The 22,255-nt window shown below is 37.1% G+C and overlaps 1 long non-coding RNA gene across 5 annotated transcripts in view; it reads left to right on the forward strand.

Annotated features, from left to right (window-relative positions):
* Positions 1-22,255, forward strand: part of LOC129059346 (uncharacterized) — an 83,466-nt gene that overhangs the window by 17,525 nt on the left and 43,686 nt on the right. The window contains exon 1 of one of the 5 annotated variants that reach the window (XR_008525159.1): positions 967-1,628. The exons of the other annotated variants lie outside the window; for them this stretch is intronic. This is a non-coding gene — a long non-coding RNA (uncharacterized LOC129059346). Of the gene's footprint in view, positions 1-966; positions 1,629-22,255 lie in introns of those variants that run through there. 5 annotated transcript variants of the gene reach the window in all.

The following is a 22,255-nucleotide window of genomic DNA, read 5'->3' on the forward strand; positions in this document are numbered from 1 at the left end:
AGATATTGACATTGATACAATCTACCAATCCAGTTTAGATTTTTTCAGTTTGACTTCTGCTCCTGTGTGTGTGTGAACACGTGCTTGTGTGTGTGTATACGTGTGTGTATTTATTTCTATGCAGTTTTGTCACATACGCAGGCTTCTATATCTACCACCACAGTCAAAATACAGACCAGCCCCATCACCGCAATGATCCCTCTTTTTGCCTTTTTATAATTACCCACCTCTTTCCCATTACCTGCTTCTCCCCATCCCTAAACCCCAGCAACCACTAAACTGTCTTACTTTTCTATAATTTTTTCATTTCAAGAAGATTATATAAATGAAATCATTTTGGAATTGGCTTTTGTCATTTTGCATAATTTCCTTGAGATTCAATCAAATAGTTGTGTGTCTCAATAGCTCACATTTTTTAAATTGCTGACTAATATCCCATCATATTCCATGGTATGAATACATCAGTTTGTTTAACCAGTCACCCTTCGAGGGCCACTTGGGTTGTTTTCAGTTTTGAGGTCTTACAAATAAATCGGCTACCAATGTTTATGTACAGGTTTTTGTGCAACTAAACTTTCCTATCTCTGGGATTAAATGCTCAAAAGTGCATTTTTTAGTATAGTAATTGCACAATAATGTCATATAAATACAATCTGATTGGGTCACTCTCCTTTTTAAAACCTTTCAATGACCTCCCATTACTCTTAGCATCAAGCCAGCAGGTCTAGAAAGCCTTGAAATACCTGGGGTCTGCTCTTCTTATCCAATGCCTCGCCCTTCCTCTTCCTCTGTTTCTGTCCTTCAGACACGTGGGCTTTCCTTCCATTTCTTTAATGTGCCATGATTTTTCCTACCATAGAGCTTTGGAACATACAGTTCATTCTTAGAATTTTTCACTTTTCCCTTCTCTATGCTGTTTAATTAAACTCTCTCTCTTCTTTCATATTTCAGCTCAAATCTCATCCTTGTCGGGGATATCTTCAATGCTACCATCTCCCTCTATTACATGTCCTGATAACACTTTATTCTTTCCTTCTGTAGCAAGAGTTTGTATGATGTACTTATTCTTTTGAATATTTGTTTCATGGCCATTTCTTTTAATTGGATCACTACTCTGTGTATCTCACTATTAGTGAAAACTCCTTGGTAGAACCTATGACTTGCTACTGACCAATAGAATATAACAAAGATGATGAGATGCCACTTCTGTGATTCCATTCCTGTGATTCCATGATTGTGTTACATCATTCTCACTTAGCAACTGAGAGAGGGGGAGAAAGGGAAAAAGAGGGAGAGACAGAGAGAGAGAGGAGGGAGAGAGAGAGAGAGAGAGAGAGAGAGAGAGAAAGAGTATTTGTCTTTCTGGCTTTTATGAAGTAAGCCACCATGTTGAGACAGTCCATCTGACAAGGTACTGCAGGTGGCTTCTAGAAGCTGTGAGCAGGCTCCAGCTGATGGCCAGAAAAAAATGTTGGGGTTTTCAGTCATACATCCTTAAGGAAATGAATTCTGGCACAAACATGAGAGAGCTTTGAAGCAGATTCTGACCCAGTTGAGTTTCCAGATGAAAATGGAGTCTAGACAAAACCTTTATCTCAGCCTTGTGAGATTCTGAACAGAGGACCCAGGTAAGCCATGCCTAGACTCCTGATTTCCCCAAAATTGTGAGATAGAAGCTAACCCACTAGCTTCCATTACAACACTGTAACCATGACTTACGGTCAATGGCATGCGCATGCAGTGTTATATATACCACCCCTGGACTTTGCTCAAAAAAACTTTCTGCAAGAACCTCCCCAACATTTTCCCCAGGTTATTAGCTCGATTTTGAGCAGAGATTCAAGTACAGTAGACTGGAGGGACTCTGGGCTGTTAATCATTGCATGGGAGGTTGCCTACTGAATGCCTGCAATTCTTTATTATAATGTATCACTATGAATTTGGTGATTGCTTGTTAAATTAGCTGATATCATTTAGTTTAGCCAAAACCCTATATTCTTGAGATATAGAAATAATATTTGACAGCAGGATCAGGGCTTAATACCTTAACAATGAAAGCTGGAAAAATATCAGAAGATAAGATGACAAAACAACCAGAGTATCTTTAAAAATCTCCCTAATGTCTAAAGGAATAAATCTTAGACTGTTCTTATTCTATGACTAGGTCACTTAGTAATAATTCATACAAAAATTGCTGTTTTTCACACATTTGAAACATTTTTCCTTGGAAATAACTTCAGGCCATGAGGAAAAATTTGCCTGACCTTCAGAGTGCCCTTCTTGGGAATGTTTCTCTTCTTTGCTGGTTCTACCATATTTTTACAAATAACAAGAAACATCAGGTAAGCTAGCCAATAGACCATTGCATTTCACATTCACTCTCAAATCACAAAGCAGAACAAGTGATTCCTTTTGTAGCCTCATAAGTGCTTGCTATAACATAATCTCCCATCCTTATGTATAGCAAAGACAGTCTCTTTCAGCTGTTTGCTTTCTAACTGCATTGGGTTCTTTGGCCAATTTAGCAATCACTGCATGAATAGAATATTTCCATGCAACCCAAAACAATGTCATGAAGCAACTGCAAAAGAAAAAGTAAAACTATAATGACAAGGGAAGTGGTGATTTTTTTTTAATTGTAGGAGATGTACTTTACATCAAATTAGTAGAAAACTAATGTGATTGTTGGTCTGCAACTGATTAGACTTGCTATGAATTCTTTTACCCTGTCATCCAGTTCATAATTCTTATGCTCTTTATCTCAAATTTAGTCATCTTAAAACACACTAAGCTTTTTTTTTTTTTTTTCGAGACAGAATCTCACTCTGTTGCCCAGGCTGGAGTGCAATGGCGTGATCTCAGCTCACTGCAACCTCCACCTCCCAGGTTAAAGCAATTCTTCTGCCTCAGCCTCCCGAGTAGCTGGGATTACAGGCACGTGCCACCATGCCCAGCTAATTTTTGTATTTTTAGTAGTAGAGATGGGGTTTCACCATGTTGGTCAGGCTGGTCTTGAACTCCTGACCTTGTGATCCACCTGCCTCGGCCTCCCAAAGTGCTGGGATTACAGGCATGAGCCACTGTGCCTGGCAAAATCCACTAAGCTTTTGCATAATAAAGCTCATGGCATTCATGTCCATGGGGGTACATTTTTCCCTCACATCCACCGTTATATCACCTCAAGGGATAACATTTCCTAGCAAGCCAACTTTCTTGCAAGTCAATATGTATTGTTGACTTAATCCGAATTAGTGCTTATATATTTTGATGGGCCAATTCCATTTCCTTAATGGTAAAAAGTTTGTTGTTATACAATTTGATGATTTAATACTCTATCAACATTAAGTAATTTTAATAATATGGAGATATCTTTCCAATGTTATAATGATGGATTATTCTTACAACAAAAATACATGGCTAATTTATTTTTTTAATAAAGACCAATAAAATCTAAAATAAACAAGAAGTCTATTATGAAATGATGAAGAGATTTATTAGCTTTCATTATGGTCCCAAAATGTGGTCTAATTAACAGCCCTAAACTCAGTCAATGCTAAAGTCATAGAGGCTAAAATAGAATAAACAAACAAATAAATAAATGATTATGCTGTTTCTTGGCATCAATGATCATGCCTTATATATATTTATATATATTATATATTTATATAATATATAAATGTATTATATATTAATATATAAAAAATATATATATATATTTCAAATCTATTTGAACTCTGTCCCCAAAATTATTTTATGTTGAAGGAAATGTAAACTCATCTTTAAAAATTAAGACATTACCATTGACCCCACAGAATTACACACACATACACAAACAGTGACTATTATGAACACCTCTATGCACACAAACTAGAAAATTTAGAAGAAATGGATAAATTCCTGGACACATACAACCTCTGAAGACTGAGCCAGGAAGAAATTGAATCCCTGAACTCAGCAATGAGTTCTGAAATTGAATGAGTAACAAAAAGCCCACCAACCAGAAAAAGCCGAAGACCAGATGGATTTACAGCCAAATTCTACCAGATGTATAAAGAAGAGCTGGTACCAATCCTGCTGAAAATGTTCCAAAAAACTGAGGAAGAAGGACTTCTCATCAACTCATTCTATGAGGCTAGCATAATCCTGATAACAAAACCTGGCAGAGACACAACAAAAAAAGAAAACTTCAGGCCAATATTTTTGATGAACATAGATAAAAAATCCTCAACAAAATACAAGCAAACTGAATCCAGCAGCACATAAAAAAGCTAATCAGCTACAATCAAGTAGGCTTTATCCCCAGAATATGAGGTTGGTTCAACATATGCAAATCAATAAATGTGATTCATTATATCAACAGAGCTGAAGACAAAAACTACAATTACTCAATAGATGCAGAAAGGCTTTCAATAAAATTCAACATTCCTTGATGTTGGAAACCCTTCACAAACTAGGCACTGAAAGAACATATTTCAAAATAATAAGAGTCATCTATGACAAACCCACAGCCAACATTATACTGAAAGGAGAAAAACTGGAAGTATTTCCCTTGAAAACTGGCATAAGACAAGGTTGTCCTCTCTCATCACTCCTATTCAACATGATATTGAAAATCTTAGCCAGAGAAATCAGGCAAGAGAAAGAAAGAATGGGCATCCAAATAAGAAGAAAACTCAGGGGATCCCTGTTTGCAGACAACATGATTCTATATCTAGAAAACTCCATAGTCTCTGCCCAAGCTCTTTGGACTGATAAACAACTTCAGTAAAGTTTCAGAATACAAAATCTGCATACAAAAATCTGTAGCATTTCTATACTCCAACAACATCCAAATAGGCAAATCAGGAATACAATTTAATTCATAATTGCCACAAAAAGAATAAAATATCTAGGAATACAGCTAACAAGGGAGGTGAAAGATCTCTACAACAAGAATTACTAAACACTGCTGAAAGAAATCAGAGATGACACAAACAAGCAGAAAAACATTCCATGCTCATGGATAGGAAGAACCAATATTGTTAAAATGGCCATACTGCCCAAAGCAAATTACAGATTCAATGCTATCCTAGTAAACTACCAGTGACATTATATTAGTCTGTTCTCACACTGCTAGGAAGAAATACCCAAGACTGGGTAATTTTTAAAGGAAAAAGGTTTAATTGACTCACAGTTCCACATTGCTGGGGAGGCCCCAGGAAACTTACAATCATGGTGGAAGGCAAAGGAGAAGCAGGCACCTTCTTCACAAGGTGGCAGGATGGAAAAATGCTGAGTGAAGGGGGATGAGCCCCTTATAAAACCATCAGATCTCATGAGAACCATCAGATTCATTATCATGAGAATAGCATGAGGGAAACTGACTCCATGATCCAGTTGTCTCCACCTGGTCCCACCCTTGACATGTGGGGATTATGGGATTATGGGAATTATAATTCAAGATGAGATTTGGGTGGGGAGACAAGACTAACCATATTGAACGTTCTTCACAGAATTAGAAAAAAATTATTTTAAAATTCATATGGAACCAAAAAGGAGCCTGAATAGCTGAGGCAATTCTAAGCAAAAAGAACAAACTCAAAAGCATCATGCTATTTTACTTCAAACTCTACTATAGGAATACAGTAACCAAAACATCAAGGTATTGGTACAGAAACAGACACATAGACTAATGGAACAGAATAGACAACCCAGAAATGAAGCCACACACAACCATCTGAATTTGGACAAAACTACACAAACAAGCAGTGAAGAAAGGACTCCTCATTCAATAAGTAATGGTGCTAGGATAACTTCCTAGTCATATGCAGAAGAGTGATACTAGACCCCTACCTTACACCACATATAAAAATCAACTCGAGATGGATTAAAGACTTAAATGTAAAACCTAAAACTATAAAAACTCTGGAAGATAACCTAGGAAATATCATTATGGACGACACAGGACTTGGCAAAGATTTCATGATGAAGACACCAAAAGCAAACAACAAAACCAAAAATTGAAAAATGGGATCTAATTAAATGAAACAGATTATCAGCAGAATAAACAGACAAACTACAAAATGAGAGAAAATATTTGTAAGCTATGCATCTGACAAAGGCCCAATATCCAGAACCTATAAGAAACTGAAACAATTTTACAGATGAAAAAGAAACAGTCCCATTAAAAATTGGGCAAAAGGCTGGGCCAGGCATGGTGGCTTAAGCCTGTAATCTCAGCACTTTGGGAGGCTGAGGCAGGTGGATCACAAGGTCAGGAGTTCGAGACCAGCCTGGCCAATATGGTGAAACCCCTTCTCTACTAAAAATATAAAAATTAGCTGGTCATGGTGGCAGGTGCCTGTAGTCCCAGATTCTTGGGAGGCTGAGGCAGGAGAATTGCTTGAACCCGGGAGGCGGAGATTGCAGTGAGCCAAGATCATGCTGTTGCACTCCAGCCTAGGAGACAGAGCAAGACTCCATCTCCAAAAAAAAAAAGTGGGCAAAGGACATGAACAGACACTTCTCAAAAGAAGACATTCATGCGGCCAACAAACATGAAAAAATGCTCAACATCATTGATCATTAGAGAAATGCATATCAAAAGCACAATGAGATACCATCTCATACCAGTCAGAATGGCTATTACTAAAAAGTCAACAAATAACCGATGCTGGTGAGGCTGTGGAGAAAAGGGAATGCTTCTACACTGCTGGTGGTAATGTAAATTAGTTCAGCTATTGTGGAAAGCACTGTGACAATTCCTCAAAGAACTTAAAATAGAATTACCGTCAGACCCAGCAATCTCATTACTGGGTATATACCCACAGGAAAAGAAATTGCCCTTCCATAAAGATACATGGATGCATATATTAATTGCAATACTATTTACAATAGCAAAAACATGGAATCAACCTAAATGCCCATCAGTGACAGACTGGATAAAGAAAATATTACATACACCATGAAATACTATGCAGCTGTGAAAAAGACAAGATCGCATCCTTTGCAGCAACATGGTTGGAGCTGGAGGCAATTATCTTAAGCAGAGTAATACAGGAACAGAAAAATAAATACCACATGTTTGCATTTATGAGTGGGAGCTAAACAACAAGGACACATGGGTACTAGAAGGGGAACAGCAGACACTGGGGCCCACTTGAAGTTTGAGGGTGGGAGGAGGGAGAGGATCACAAAAAATACCTATCAGGTACTGTGCTTATTATCCAGGTGGTGAAATTATCTGTACGCCAAACCTCCATGACATGCAGTTTACCTATATAACAACTTTGAACATGTGCCCCTGAAAATAAAATAAAAGTTAAAATAAAAGGACTAACCAAAAAAATTTTGCTGCTTTTTGTCTTCAGTTTTACATCTTAGCTTTTTTATTTTTCAGCTTTCCTAGTTTACCTCGTATTCTTTCTGATTTCCGCATTAAGAAGAGATTAGAGCAAGAGATTTCAATGTTCTTTTCATTCCAGTAATTAGGCAAAGGATCTCAGAATTATCTGTAAATAGAAAAAGTTAGACAATGGTATATTTGACTTTCATTTAAAACCTGCAAACTGATAAAACAAAAAAAAGTCACATTTAAGAAAGAACTTATAGTGTGAATTCTTTGTATTGGTAACTGTGATTTTTAAAAGCAGCATTATTTTTATGAGATTCAGGCTTTCAATGAAAACAAAACTTCTTTTGGCATTTAAATTATCTAGAGTAGGATATTTAATTATTTTTCAATGCGTAAGACCTTTGGAAAGGTAAACACGATTAACTCTAGCAAAGAACAGCGAGAAAAAGACAAATTTAATCTGTAAGTAATAGAAAATTTATTATGCTTCCCAGAGAACTGTTCTGTACATTAATGTAAAAAAGCATAATTTAATTTACATGCTTTGCTGAATTTCCAAGGCACTGATGCTGGATCATCAAAGGAACAAGAATATATGTATGCAAAGAATTAATCTGAGGCTCAGGAGTCCTAATATATACACACTGAAATAAAAATTTTTGCTACCAGTGGAGGTTTTCAGTTCTGAGAACCTACTTCCTTTGAAATATCATTAAATTATTCCCATTTTTCATTAATTCCTTACTTCATTCTTTAAACTAAGATGTATTATATACCTACCATTCACCTGATACTGGGCTAGGTATAGAGATGCATTAATAAGCAAAAAGGTAAGGTTTCAAGCAAAGATTGTGGCAGAAGGGTATTAAGTGTGCCGTTTTATATTGATTAAAGTGCTCAGAAGGAAAGGCCCATGACTCTTAGTTATAACAAAGGCATGGTTTAGGCTAGGGGGTTCCACACAGGTATCTTGAGGAAGTGAAGCTTTAGGTTGGATCTGAAGGGCAAATAGAAATTAAGAGGGGAAATGAGGGGAGGAGCCAGTCAGAAGGAGCACTCAGGCAAGGGCACAGCACATGCAAAACCCAGGTAGGCGAAAATATGTCACAAACAAGACACAAAGAAAGCAATTGTATGGTTGGAATGTCAAGACAAAATGGAGAATCCTGTGGGTTGGAGGTGGAAATGTACTCAGGAACAGGACCAAACATTACAAACCATTTCAATGCCTCTGCCAAACAAACCCATTTTTCTTATTGCAAGTTGGTATCGACATTGTATGTGAGTACAGATAGTTAATTTTGGAACAAAATACAGCAAATATAACGTGAAATTTGGAAAATAGGACATTAAGTATAATGTGAAACATCACAGGAAGCAAATGGAATGTATTGTACCAACTAAGTTTCCAACATAATATTCCATGATGATTTTTCATTTAACAAAAATTTTGGTGATTTGGAAGAGGAGATGGCATCTCTGTAACAGAAATGCTTCTGGCTGTAAAAAACAGAACTCCTGATTAACAGTGCCTTAAACCATATGGACATTTACTGTTTACCTAACAAGAAATGTAGAAAAAAATTTTCGAAATAACCAAGGATAAAGTTTCTGTTACCTTTCTTTCCTGCCACGCCTAACGTCGTGACCTCTCATGATTATGAGATGTTTGATATACCTCCAGAGAAAAAGAAAAATAAGGGAAAACCTATATCCAAAGTAGAAGGAAAGGAGAAGAGGGAGTACAAATTATGATTTTCTACCTCTAATTTTAATCGGGAAAGCAAAATACTTTCCCAACAAATCCAAGGCATTCCTTCACTTATGTCTCATTGGCCAAAAAATAATAATATTGCCACTACTGCTACCTGGCAGGGAGCTGTGAACATGAGAATTTGGCATGTCTCAGACCTTCAGTAGAAAGCGGAAAAGGGAGAAAGCAGAGGCGGTGCTGCCTGGTTATTCAATCAACAGTGCAAATGCCTGAAAAGACTGGGTTATGACAACACTTGCCCTGGAAACCAAGACAGGCAACGTTTATTTTGGATAAAATTACGCACCAGGCTTCTGTTTCTCCAGTTAGGGTTTTGTGAATATTCTACAATAATTTCTTGGTTTTCTGTTTGGATTTTTATGATCACAGAGAAAAACTTGATGTTGGATCATACAACCATGTTGGATCACATGGTGACTGGACTAGAACCTACCCCTGTATTTGCTTGATGTTTAGATCACATTGACATCAATAGTACATCTTTGATGGTGATCAGCTAATGAAAAGATAGCAGAACATGATAAAGAAAGTACACCATTCTTGTTGGGCGCGGTGGCTTATGCCTGTAATCCCAGCACTTTGGGAGGCCAAAGTGGGCGGATCACGAGGTCAGGAGTTTGAGACCAGCCTGATCAACATGATGAAACCCTGTCTCTACTAAAAATAAAAAAAAATTAGCCAGATGTGGTGGCATGTGCCTGTAATCCCAGTTACTCAGGAGGCTGAGCAGGAGAATCGCTTGAACCTGGGAGGCAGAGGTTGCAGTGAGGCGAGATAGTGCCACTACACTCCAGCCTGGGTGACAGAGCGAGACTCTGTCTCAAAAAAAAAAAAAAAAAAAAAAAAGTACACCATTCTTTCCCAGAAGTGAAGTCCAAATGATATCATGAAGCACTGTGCAAATAAAGGTTTCACGTGAGTTTGAGTAAAGTGGTAAGTGAATTGAGTTACCAGATGGCACACAGTAGCACAGGCATGCTAAATGCCTTCAAAACTATGATGTGGCAGTCAGTATGATATTCAAATTTCAAACAGATTAAGATTCAGCATGTCAAGATGATTCATCATATTAAAAACATTAATTTTAATTTTATTGGAGTAATAGTTTGGTTTATAATTTGCAGATTTGTTTCTTACAGCCAAGTCCTGTGAGCATAAGATGTTTATACCTATTTTTATATTTATAAGCATTTAAGAGTATAGTGAAGGTAATACAAGTCAACACTGAGTATATGAGTTAATATTTTTTTCTTTAAAAATATTCTGTTCAAATTTTAGCAACATTGTATTAGAGAGCCCTTCAAGTTAGTCATGGAAGATCCTAAAATTACCCTTGCCTGCCCCCATGTCAAGAGTAATTAAAAACATCTATTTCTGCCCTACTCTGTCTTTTGCTAGTCCACATTTTAAAAGCAATGAATATACTCTTCCTGTGTGTCTTTCAGGCTCTGCCCAGGGATTTCATAGTCCAACTCAAGAAACAGATCAAAAGACACTGAAGTTTCTGAGTAGTGTCTGCTGGAGTCTTTTATTCAGTGTATACAATGAAGTGTTTACATTAGAGTTTTAAAGCTGGTAGTATTTATTAATAATTTGCTGAGGAAAAGTATTGGTCTTTATGCAGGAAGAGTTGTAAATGAAACTTGATTAATCTCTAACAGAAATCTAATGTATTTGTTCAAACAGAACTTTGCTTTTTCCCTCACAGTAGGCAATAACCCATTCATGGAACAGCACAATCAATAGAAGTCTTAGAGGCCATCAGGTTGCCTCCAGGAAACAGACTTCTGGAGGCTAAGTGCCCTGTGAAGGCCATTTCATAAGCTTTTAGAAATATAAGGATTGGGACTCGGATGGCCAGAAGATTATGGGTCTTTTTCCTGGTATCATTTACCTAAAAAAAGGAACTGTCTGTTTGGGGTGGAAGTGGGGAGTGAAAACATTTATATTAAAAACTGGTTCACTGAGCAGTGGCCTATGCCTCTCTTGCGCATGTGCTTATTGCTGTATTATTGAATAAGTCAACACCATACTCACAAATTATGATAAAAGCTATCAGTAGATCAATCTGAAGTATGCATTTAGGAAAAGTGATCCTCTAGTAAATGCCCATCCTTTGTCGTAAAGAAAACAGTACTAACAACCATAACTGCTTTAAAGCCTCTTACAAAAATCTCTCAAGTTGATTCCACAATAACATATTTACCAGAAAATATTCAATGATAAAAAAAGGCAGTCAGTACACACAGGAGATTGGTAAATGTTTAGTCTTTAAATAAATGGATGAGGGTGTCAATTACAAATAATTATGTTAGATAAAATAATGAAGGCTGTGAGCAGTTTGAATGTTTCATATGGAATCATACCTCTGCACAAAGATAAAAAAACGGAGACATGATTAAAGAATCCGATTAAAGACTTTGGGAAAAATTGATGTTTATTTTGAACAAATCTTTCTTTAAAGTGGTCTTTCTAGTTAGCTGGTGTATCTTGACAGTCATTTGTGGTGGTTGCTTTTGTTTAAGTTAGGAGGCATATTTATGCTCAGCAATCACTACAACGTGCCAAATTTTGAAATATATTGGGCATGACTTAAATAAATACCACCCCCAAAATTTCCACATTTATAAGTTAGAAGATTCAGCTCTAAAACTCCAGATTTGCTAAATGACTCCTTAACACTGAGTGCAGCAGCAGCTGAGCAGTTTTCCTCTCTCTGGTGCAATCTGTATGTGTACCTGGCGGCCATATTTTCTTTTATCAGATACTGTTGCTAGGGCAACCACCTCCTTTGTGAGGGCTCAGGGTAGCTGCTTCTTTTTGGAAGGGGCCTCTGGGCTGGTTGCCAGATTTTCAATACTCAAATTCAGGATTCCACTGTAGCTTACTTAACCCTTTCGCTGGCCTGAGAATAAATGGAGTGCAGAAGCTTTTTTAATTTTACTTTTTTAAATTTTACTTTAAGTTCCGGGATACATATGCAGAATGTGCAGGTTTGTTACATAGGTATACATGTGCCATGGTGGTTTGCTGCACTTATCAACCCGTCATCTAGGTTTTAAGCCCTGGATGCATTAGGTATTTGTCCTGATGCTCTCCCTCCCCTTGCTCCAGACCCCCCCGACAGGCCCTGGTGTGTGTTGTTCCCCTCCCTGTGTCCATATGTTCTTTGTTCAACTCTAACTTATGAGTGAGAACACTAAATGTTTGGTTTTCTGTTCCTGAGAACAATGGCTTCCAGCTTCATCCACGTCCCTGCAAAGGACATGATCTCATTCTTCAAACCACTGTTCAAGGAAATAAGAGAGGACACAAACAAATGAGAAAATATCCCATGCTCATGGATAGGAAGAATCAATATCATGAAAATGGCCATATTGCCCAAAGTAATTTATAGATTCAATGCTATTCCCATCAAGCTACCATTGACCTTCTTCACAGAATGAGAAAAAAACTACTTTAAATTTCACATGGAACCAAAAAAGAGCCTGTATAGCCAAGACAATCCTAAGCAAAAAGAACAAAGCTGGAGGCATCACACTACCTGACTTCAAACTATACTACAAGGCTACAGTAACCAAAACAGCTTTTATCCCAAAGGGAAGCAGAAGCTATCAGGTTACAAATCTAGAAATACTCTTTTACCAGGACACATACTGTGTTGAGAAGGAAAATAAAGGAGATTTTTGTTTTTAATAATTAAAGAGAAGAAAATCATTGTTGATGTTTTTCCAGGACAATTCACAAGGGTTATGATTTAAGTCCAGTTTGTACTTCTCTGATTCTAACTCCGCAGTGGGCAAAAATCAGTTCACATTAATGAAAGGATTTTTAGTATATCCTTACTCTTCCCTACTGAGACACAAAATGTAGCATTATTACAGAAGAAAAAATAAAAGCTTATTAATCCAGTCTTATTATAATCATTTCAGCAAACCATATTTCTTGAGTTCCTTCTATCCTTACTTCCTTTATTGCTAGTCTCATTAGACTTCAAGATTGAGTAGAGGCCTCACAACTGTGTCTACCTTCTGACTCTTTCCAACTCTATTTATGAAACTGTTCACTTTATCTTTGAACTCTAATTATTAGACATTTTTTATATTTTGATGCAGTCTGAGTGAAACATCCATTTCTTTGTTCTACTTCTGTCCTTTGAAGTCATGTAGAAGAAATCTCAACCTTTATCCATATTACAACTCTTTAGTAAAATTAAAAACAGCCGTTATGTCTCCCAAGTATGGTGGCCATGGAGTTTTGACTTCAAAAGACCTATTGGGGGAGCGTACTTGATTGACAGCCTCCAATGGCTGCACCTTTGGATGCTTAGGGTCATGGAAGCCAGGCCATTCTTCCTTTGGGCTGCTTCCACCCCATGACTGAACACAGCTGCAATTCCAGAACAAAGCCATTCCTGTCCTATGGGAGATTCATCTAACAGCTAACTTTAACTTGCCAACTTTCCATGGGTCTGGCCAAGATGTTTTTTTTAGAACCTTGCTATGATTTGAAGCTCTTTGTATACAATCCTTCAATTCTTCTTTCCACAGGTGTCAGAGCTGTACCAGAGCATTAAGACTCTTCCTATCTGTTACTCCTCTCTTCCCCTTTATCCTTGTATACATCATAGATATTTTTCTAAGGAATCTCTTGTGCATCCAGTCCTATCTGGCTATCTGCTTCTTGGGGGACTCACACAGACACACCAAGTGTGTTCTTTTTCAGGCTAAATATTCTCAGATAGTCAGTCCTTAATATACATGTAGTGCTTTGCAGACCTTTGTCTTCCAGATGCATTCCAGCCTCTCAGTGTTCCTCTTAAGTGACACACCATGTAGGAAAAACATTTCCCAGGACTGTTTGAACCACACAGAGCTACACTCATTGTCAGTTCTTGTATTCTGAGTACAATATTTTCTTAATGCATTTCGGGATGGCATTAACATTTTGGGCAGTTTTATCACTCTGTTGATTCGTACTGAGCATGCAGGACACCAAATGAAGAGTTTGGATTTAGTCAAATAAAATTCAAGAATACTTCAGCTGTCCTATTCAAGCATTGTGGAATTTGAATCCCCTAAGAGTTTTTCACATGCACTGTTTGTAATAAAATTCCTCCTATTCTGTCCTATACAGGCAATTAACCTAGGCATAGGTATTCACATCTGTTCTAAGTTTATTTTGTTAGATAAATTCAGAAATTTCTACCATTCATTATATTAGCATTAGTATAAGCTATGCCTTGTACTTCCTGCCACTTTGGAATTTCATAAGTATGACAGCAATATTTATATTACAACTATTGACCAAAATGCATAGCCACCACGAAAGAGAAGTCACAAGATATGTTAAATCAGTCATCACCTTTGGGAAGGGTCATTAATTCAATAACATATCTTCAAAATTGTATTGCCATTCATAGCATGTTTCTCCATCTTTTCTATAAGAAATTTTCAAGTGTATTACACAAACATAAGTAGAACACACTTCAAAGCATTTTCTCATTCTATAAATAAACTATAATAAAATACTATATGACTTGCTTTTAACCTATGTAGGTACTCAATATTAATTAATTTCTTCCCTCCTTATGGCATACATTCATATTTGAAGTCATTCTGAAATGTAAAAGGGATGGGATAATTTCCGAATGTGTCTTACTATTATTAACAAAGTTTGCCTTGATACTATTATGCGTGTAAATGGTTAATAATATTTCAACTCATTGTATAAAAGTAATTTAGTTGTAAGGGTTTTTTTCTTAGTAAGACCCTTTTCCAAATGAGGTTCTTAGAAGGCAGTTTGTCAGAGAATCATGACCAACCCCTTGCCTCCCCGTCCCTACACAAAACAAAACCAAAAACCTCACTGAGAGGTGAAAAAGAATTCTAAGTGAAAAGAAAATTTCAGTTAACATGATTAAAGCTCACTTAGGTAGAATTTCTAAAACCTTTCAGTGTCTCTCATTTATCATTGTTAAAGGAATTTGGAGATTTGAAATACAAGATTATTTAATGCTTAGCAATATTGTGTTTCCCATGGATAGTCACACAGAATGTTGACTTAGACTTTCCTGTTCTCCCTTCTTTACTTTTCAATAACACAAATCATTTGTGGATATTGGTCAAATACAAGTTTCCAAGCAAAATATTTAAAAAAAGAACTAAATGAACAGAAATACGTTTATTCTAAAACTACCAGGAAAGAGTACATGTTTGGAAAAAAAATGTAGTGTTTCCATTCTCTCAAGAGTTATATGTGTGTGTGTGTATCTATATATCTCTCTCTCTCTATATATATATTAAAGTTGGTGCAAAAGTAATTGCAGTTTTTGCCATTACTTTTAAATGTTATTTGGAATTGTCAGTGACATGAAAGAATTTTTTGTGATAATGGAAATATTTATCTTGATTGTAGGATTGTAGTGGTGATGGTACCGATGTCTACATTTGTCAAAGTGCGCACACACAGGCACACACTTATCTATATACTTGCAAAAAAATTTGTATAAGGCAAAATTATAGTAATTTAAGTGGTATTTAAAATTTTACCAAATATTTAAAATATGTAAGATAAATTGTTAAAACTGGATCTACTATTACTGACAGTCACTTTTTATAAAATTTATAATATAAACTCACATCTGTAAAGATACCTACTGCTTGATTCTTTTAAGCATTTTAATCAAGCCGAGAATGAAGATGACATACATAGGCACATAGAAGGGATCATCTAGGGAACAGAATATTTATTTGAATTGTCCATTCAATTTAGGTATCCTCTTCCAAAATATCCTAACAGATCGATTTTAGGGTGGAAGAAACTTTTTTTTTTTAAAGATAGAGTTTTGCTCTTGTTGCCCAGGCTGGAGTGCAGAGGTGCGATCTTGGCTCACTGCAACCTCCGCCTCCCAGGGTTCAAGGGATTCTTCTGCCTCAGCCTCCCAAATAGCAGGGATTACAGGAGCCCACCACCATGCCCGGCTCACTTGTATTTTTAGTAGAGATGGGGTTTTGCCAAGTTGGCCAGGCTGGTCTTGAACTCCTGACCTCAAATGATCTGTCCGCCTTGGCCTCCCAAAGTGCTGGGATTACAGGTGTGAGCCACCATGTCCAGCCAAGAAACATTTTTTTAAATTAAATTTATTGGGCTATTGTTTACAACCAATAAAATATCCCATTCTAAGAATATAGATTGGTGCATTTTGACAAGTGTAGACACCCCTGTAACCATGACTATAATCAAGATACATATTTCCATCATCACAGAAAATTCCTTTGTGTCATCCACAGCTCCAGGTAACTGCTGATGTACTTTCTGTCACAATATATTAGTTTTCCTTTTCTATGATTGTATATAAATGTAAACATAATGTAAATGCTCTTGTGTTCTGGCTTCTAATCAGCACATTGTCGGGATTCATCCACGTTTTGTGTGAATGAGTATTCTGTTACTTTTTTTTTTCTTTAACTTTTAAGTTTCAGCATACATGTGCAGGATGTGCAGGTTTGTTACATAGGTAAACATGTGCATGGTGGTTTGCTGCCACAGATCAACCCATCACCCATGTATTAAGACCAGCAGCTATCAGCTATTCTTCCTGATGCTCTCCCTCTCCCTACCTGTGAGAGGTCCCAGTGTGTGTTGTTGCCCACCATGTGCCCATGTGTTCTCATTGTTCAGCTCCCACTTCTAAGTGAGAACATGCAGTGTTTGATTTTCTGTTCCTGTGTTAGTTTGTTGAGGGTAACAGTTTCCGGCTCCATTCAGGTCCCTGCAAAGAATGTAATCTTGTTCCTTTTTATGGTTGCATAGTATTCCATGGTGTATATATACCACATTTTCTTTATCTAGTCTGTCACCAATGGGCATTTGGGTTGATTTTATGTCTTTGCTATTGTGAATACTTCTGCAATGAACATATGCATGCAAGTATCTTTATAATAGAATAATTTATATTTCTTTGGGTATATACTCAGAAACAGAATTGTTAGGTCAAATGGTATTTCTGCCTCTAGATCTTTGAGGAATTGCTACACTGTCTTCCTCAGTGGTTGAACTAATGTACGTCCTGACCAACAGTATAAAAGTATTCTTTTCTATCCACAACCTTGCCAGCATCTGTTCTTTCTGGACTTTTTAATAATCACCATTCTGACAGGTATGAGATGGTATCTCATTGTGGTTTTCATTTGCATTTCTCTAATGATCAGTGATGTTGAGCTCTTCTTCATATATTTGTTGTCCACATGAATGTCTTCTTTTGAGAAGTGTCTGTTCATGTTCTTTGCCTACTTTTTAATGTTTTTTCTTTTCTTGTAAATTTAAATTCCTTGTAGACTCTGCATATTAGACCTTTGTCAGATAGATAGATTGCAAAAATTTTCTCCCATTCTGTAGGTTGTCTTTTCAAACTGATGATAGTTTGTTTTGCTGTGCAGAAGCTCTTTAATTAGATCCCATTTGTCAATTTTCATTTTTGTTACAATTGCTTTTGGCATCTTTGTCGTGAAATCTTTGCCCGTGCCTATATCCTGAATAGCATTACCTAGATTTTCTTCTAGGGTTTTTATAGTTTTGGGTTTTACATTTAAGTCTTTAATTTATCTCAAGTGAATTTTTGTATATAAGGTATAAGGGAGGGGTCCAGTTTCAATTTTCTGCATATGGCTAGCCAGTTCTCCCAGCACCATTTATTAAATATGGAATCCTGTCTCTATTGTTTGTTTATGGCAGGTTTCTTGAAGATCAGATGCTTGTAGGTATGTGGTCTTATTTCTGAGTTCTCCATTCTGTTTCATTGATCTATGCATCTGTTTTTGTACCAGTACCATACTGTTTTGGTTACTGTAGCCTTGTAGTATAGCTTAAAGTCAGGTAGCATGATGCCTCCAGCTTTGTTCTTTTTGTTTAGGATTGTCTTGACTATTCAGGCTCTTTTTTGGTTTCATATAAATTTTTAAATGGTTTCTTCTGATTCTGTGAAAAATGTCAATATTAGTTTAATGGGAATAGCACTGAATCTGTAAATTGCTTTGGGCAGTATGGCCATTTTCATGATATTGAATCTTCCGATCCATGAACATGGAATGTTTTTCGATTTGTTTGTGTCTTCTCTGATTTCCTTGAGCAGTGGTCTGTAGTTCTCCTTGATGAAGTTCTTCACTTCCCTTGTTAGCTGTGTTCCTAGGTATTTTATTCTCTTTGTGGCAATTGTGAATGGGAGTTCATTCATGATTTGGCTCTTGGCTTGTCTGTTGTTGGTGTTATAGGAATGCTAGTGATTTTTGCACATTGATTTTGTATCCTGAGACTTTGCTGAATTTTCTTATCAGCTTAAGAAGCTTTTGGGCTGAGACAATAGGATTTTCTAGATATATAAGATCATGTCATCTGCAAACAAAGATAATTTGACTTCCTCTCTCCCTATTTGAATACCTTTATTTCTTTCTCTTGTCTGAGCACCCTGGCCAAAACTTCCAGTTGAATAGGCATGGTGAAAGAGGGCATCCTTGTCTTGTCTTGTGCCAGTTTTCAAGGGGAATGCTTCCATCTTTTTTCCATTCAGTATGATATTGGCTGTGGGTTTGTCATATATGACTTATTATTTTGAGGTATGTTTCTTCAATACTTAGTTTATTGAGAGTTTTTAACACGAAGGAGCTTGAATTTTATCGAAGGCCTTTTCTGCATCTATTGAGATAATCATGGGGTTTTTGTCTTTAGTTCTGTTTATGTGATGAATTACATTTATTGATTTGCATATGTTGAACCAACCTTGCATCCCAGGGATGAAGCCAACTTGATCATGGTGGATAAGTTTTTCGATGTGATGCTGGATTCTGATTACCAGTATTTTATCGAGGATTTTTGCGTTAAAGTCTATCAGAGATATTGACCTGAAGTTTTCTTTGTTGTTGTATCTCTGCCAGGTTTTGGTATCAGGGTGATGCTGACCTCATAAAATGAGTTAGGGAGGAGACCTTCCTTTTCAATTGTTTGGAATAGTTTCAGTCAAAATGGTATTATCTCTTCTTTGCACCTCTGGTAGAATTCAGCTGTAAATCTGTCTGGTTCTGGGCTTGGTTGGTAGGCTATTTATTACTGCCTCAATTTCAGAACTCATTTTTGGTCTACTCAGGGATTTAATTTCTTCCTGGTTCAGTCTTCGGAGAGAGTATGTGTCCAGGAATTTATCCATTTCTTCTAGATTTTCTAGTTTATGTGCATAGAGGTGTTTATAGTGTTCTGTGATAGTTGTCTGTACTTCGGTGGGGTCAGTGTTGATATCCCCTTTATCATTTCTTATTGTGTCTATTTGAGTCTTCTCTCTTTTCTTCTTTGTTAGTCTAGCTAGTGGTCTATTTTACTTTATTTTTTCAAAAAACTAGTGCCTGGATTTGTTGATTTTTTTAAGGGTTTTTTGTGTCTCTATTTCCTTCAGTTCTGCTCTGATCTTGGTTATTTCTTGTCTTCTGGTAGCTTTGGGATTTGTTTGCTCTTGGTTCTGTAGTTCTTTTAGTTGTGTTGTTAGGTTGTTAATTTGAGTTGATGTAAGGATTTGGTGCTATAAATTTCCCTCTTAGCACTGCTTTAGTTGTGTCCCAGACATTCTGGTACATTGTCTTTTTGTTCTTATTAGTTTCAAAGGACTTCTTGATTTCTACCTTAATTCATTATTTATTCAGGATGAATTCAGTGGCAGGTTGTTTAATTTCCATGTAGTTGTGTGGTTTTGAGTAAATTTTTTAGTCTTGAGATCTAATTTGATTGTGCTGTAATCTAAGAGAATGTTTGTTATAATTTCAGTTCTTTTGCATTTGCTGAGGAGTGTTTTACTTCCAATTATGTGATTAATTTTAGAGTAACTGCCATGTGATGATGAGAAGAATGTATATTCTGCTGTTTTGGGGTGAAGAGTTTTGTAGATATCTACCAGGTTTGGTTGATCCAGAGCTGAGTTCAGGTCATGAATATATTTGTTAATTTTCTGTCTTAATGATCAGTCTAATATTGTTAGTGGGGTGTTAAAGTCTGTCACTGTTATTGTGTGGGAGTCTAAATCTCTGCATATGCATTTAGGATAGCTAGCTATTTTTGTTGAATTGAACCGTTTACCATTATGTAATATCCTTCTTTTTCTGTTTTGATCTTTGTTGGTTTAAAGTCTCTTTTGTCTGAAACTAGGATTGTGACCCCTGCTTTTTTCTGTTTTCCATTTGCGTGGTAAATTTTCCTCCATCTATTATTTTGTACCTATGTGTATCTTTGCACATGAGATTGGTCTCTTGAAGATAGCATACCAATGAATATTAGCTCTATCAAACTTGCCATTATGTTTCTTTTAACTGGGGGCATTTGGCCCATTTACATTTAAGGTTAATATTGTTATGTGTGAATTTGATTCTGTCGTTGTGATACTAGCTGATTATTTAGCAGACTTGTGTATGTGGCTGCTTCATAGTGTCACCTGTCTGTGTACTTCAGTGTATTTTTGTAGTGGCTGGTACCAGCTTCTCCTTTCCATATTTAGTGCTTCCTTCAGCAGCTCTTGCAAGGCAGGCCTGGTGGTGACAAATTCCCTCAGCATTTGCTTGTTTCAAAAGGATATTATTTCTCCTTTGCTTATGAAGCTTAGTTTGGTCAGATATAAAACTCTGGGTTAGAAATTCTTAAGAATGTTGGATATTGGCCCCCAAACTCTTCTTCTTTGTAGAGTTTCCTCTGAGAGGTCCACTGTTAGTCTGATGGGTTTCCCTTTGTAGGTGACCTGGCCTTTCTCTCTGGCTGCCCTAACATTTTTTTTTTTCTTTTCAACTTCAGATTATATGTCTTGGGGTTGATCTTCTCATGGAGTATCTTACTGGGGTTCTCTGGATTTCCTGGATTTGAATGTTGGCCTGTCTTTCTAGGTTGTGGAAGTTCTCTTGGATGATATCCTGAAGTATGTTTTCCAGCTTTGTTCAATTCTCCCCATCTCTTTCAGGTACCACAGTCAGTTTTAGGTTTGGTCTTTTTACATATTTCCATATTTCTCAGAGGTCTTATTTGTTCCTTTTCATTCCTTTTTTGCTGTTCTTGTCGGCCCATCTTATTTCAGAAAGATAGTCTTCAAGCTCTGAGATTGTTTCCTCCACTCGGTCTATTCTGCTATTGATACTTGTGATTGCATTGTGAATTTCTTGTGTTGTGTTTTTCAGCTCCATCGGTTCAGTTATGTGCCTCTCTAAACTGGCTATTCTGGTTATCAGCTCCTGTACTGTTTTATTATGATTCTTAGCTTCTTTGCATTGGGTTACAATATGCTCTTTTAGCTCAGTGCAGTTTGTTATTACCCACCTGCTGAAGCCTAATACTGTGAATTCATCCATCTCAGCCTTAGCCCAATTCTGTGCCCTTGCTGGAGAGGTGTTGCAGTCATTTGGAGGAGAAGAGTTGCTCTGGCTTTTTGAGTGCTCAGCATTTTTGTGTTGATTCTTTCTCATCTTTGTGGGCTTATCTACCTTCAATTTTTAGAGTTGCTGACCTTTTAATGGGGTTTTTGGGGACTTTTGTTGATGTTTCTTTCTGTTTCTTTGTCTTTTAACAGTCAGGCCATTCTTTGCCATATGACCCAATGCTCCATACCCAATTGCCTCAACTTTTCCCTTACCTGGAGGTATCACCAGTGAAGGCTACAAAACAACAAAGGTGGCAGTCTTTTACCTCTGGGAGCTCCATCTCAGGCAGGTACTGACCTGTTGCTGGCCCAGAAGCTCCTGTAGGAGGTATTTGGAGACCCTTGTTGGGGAGGTCTCACCCAGTCAGGAGGGAGAAGATCAGAAACCCACTGAAAGAAGCAGTCACTGCTTTTTGGTAGAGCAGATGTACTGCATTGGGGGGAACTCTTTCCTTCCTTGTCCAGATAGCCTGGACCCTCTGGAGTCAGCAAGCTGGAAAGGCTGAGTTGGCTAAACCACAAGACATTGGTCGTTTCTCCCTCAAGGGGCTCAGTCCCAGAGAGAGATCAGAGTTCTGTCCATATAACCCTGGTTGGAGTTTCTCATATTCTCACAGGGAGACCCCACTCACTGAGGAGGGATAGATCATGGTCCTACTTAAAGAAGCAGTCTGGCCATGATGTGACAAACCCGCTGTGCTGTGACATG

The sequence above is a fragment of the Pongo abelii genome, chromosome 4 (assembly GCF_028885655.2).
Source record: "Pongo abelii isolate AG06213 chromosome 4, NHGRI_mPonAbe1-v2.0_pri, whole genome shotgun sequence".
NCBI classification, from domain to species: domain Eukaryota; kingdom Metazoa; phylum Chordata; class Mammalia; order Primates; family Hominidae; genus Pongo; species Pongo abelii.